Genomic DNA, 2,093 nt, shown 5'->3' with positions numbered 1-2,093 from the left:
AAGAGTGTTCAAGCATTGGAATGGGCTGCCCAGGGAAGTGGTTCACTGGGGTGCTAAAAAGACATGTAGACATGGCACTTTGGGACGTGGTTTAGTGGACATGGTGGTGTTGGATTGACAGTTGCACTTGATGATCTTAGAGGTCCTTTCCAACCTTAATGATTCTATGAAATAAATAGAAGTTTACTGTGCTTCCTGAAAATGCATTTTGGGATAACAAAACAAGTACTTTCTGCGCATAGCTAAAAGAGTTTAAATTCATCTGTACTGTGTTTAAACTTATGGGTTTTTACGATACTCTGCTGCTTCATTCAGAAACTGTATTTCCACTTCTTTACCTGCTGATTGAAATATGAGTGTTTTAACTTTCTATGTAAGTCCATTTTACACTGCTAGATCTCTAGGCAAAAAGATGACAGGTTATTAAGTACGATTCCCAAAATATATGTTAAAAGTAGTAAAAACAGAAGAAAAAATATCCTATTTTGGAAAACTGGAGGCACTGAGTATTATTCAGATGATAGCACTAAATTAGCACAATAGTCTTTAAGGGATTTGAGTACTTCATCCTGATGGATGAGCTGCTCATTTAGTACAAATATATTACAAAGGCATAGGAGAGCTATGGTAGGCGTAATTTTTCTTGTGGAAAACTTTTCTCATTAAAACCAGCTTATTGTGAAAACACAGTAAAATTATAAACTGCTTATAAATCTTTCACAAACATAATCCATTTTCACTAAACAAGTACAACCTTAGTTAAATAGTTCTCCCTCAGAGGTAATAGAGGTATTTAAAATTCACTGTGCTGAATTTTGCCCAAACTTAAGGTTTATGCTAAAATTCATAAATTATTACTGAAAAATTACAGCCATGGACCAAAGTTTTTGACAGCAAATGACTAAACCTAACTCTTTTACTCTGTTGAGGTTGTTTGCTTGTTTTAAAGGAGTTACGGAAATTCAAGCACAGAAAACTTGTTCTCAGCCGGGTTGCTTGATATAAGTGAACTTAACTGTGGATATGCTAAGATGCTGAAGATAATACCCTAATTTCTTGGAATGCTTTATCCTAATGCACAGTAGACTTCTTTTGTTAGCTAATAATATGTACTATTATAATATAGAAGGGGGCTGCTGTCAGGTAAACGGAGCTGCTGCCGGGCTGCTCCAATGCCCACTGTTCTCACACTTCCCCCAGGCCTGAAGATGAAGATTGGTCTGGACAGAGGTTATGTATGATCTTCCTCCCCCTCCCACCTCTCATCCCTTGTAATTTCTGACCATCCTTCTCAAGGGTGGAACTGAAAAGGAGATGGATATGAAGAAGACTTTGCCCTGCCTTCCATTTTGTTTGTCTTCCTTAATCTTCTAGATCACTTACGGGTCTGTCTTTAACCATCCAGCATTTTCAGTTTTCCCTTTGGTTGATTTTTTTCTCCTCCTCCACTTTGAGAGAGGGAATGAAAATGTTAACTCTGAGGGAGGTGAACAAACCGAGCAGATCTTCAGCATGGGACTTCTTCCATTACACAATGCGAGATTAATAAGGTGCACAAGACACAGTTTGGCTAGATCCTGCTCTGTACACCACAACGGGCCTGCTGAAGTAAGTGGTCTTAATTTTTAAGACTAACACTAAGGCATTTACAAGTGCATGAAAAGACATATCAAATAAGAAATTTTAAAGTAGCAATTTGATTGGATTTCTTGTATTAACATTTAAAACCAACACATATTACAAATACAAGTCTGGAAAGATGCTGATTTCCAGACGATATACTACAACTAGCAGTTCAAACAGAACACATACCCACAAATGGTGTAAACGTGTATTGGGTTTGCGTGGCGAGGTTTTGGTAGCGGGGGTCTGCAGGGGCGGCTTCTGTGAGCAGCTGCCAGAAGCTTTCCCTGTGTCCGGTACAGCCAGTGCAGCCGGCTACCAGATGGACCCCCTGTGCCGGGTGGAGCCAGCGCCAGCCGGCTACAAGATGGACCCACCGCTGGCCAAGGCCGAGCCCATCAGTGACGGTAGCAGCACCTCTGGCAGAGCAGAGCTGAGAAGGGGGAAAAACCTGCACAACTGCAGCCAGA

The sequence above is a fragment of the Phaethon lepturus genome, unplaced genomic scaffold, assembly GCF_000687285.1.
Source record: "Phaethon lepturus isolate BGI_N335 unplaced genomic scaffold, ASM68728v1 scaffold18230, whole genome shotgun sequence".
NCBI classification, from domain to species: Eukaryota; Metazoa; Chordata; class Aves; order Phaethontiformes; family Phaethontidae; genus Phaethon; species Phaethon lepturus.
The sequence above is the reverse complement of the archived record's forward strand: the minus strand, read 5'-3'. Positions refer to the sequence as shown.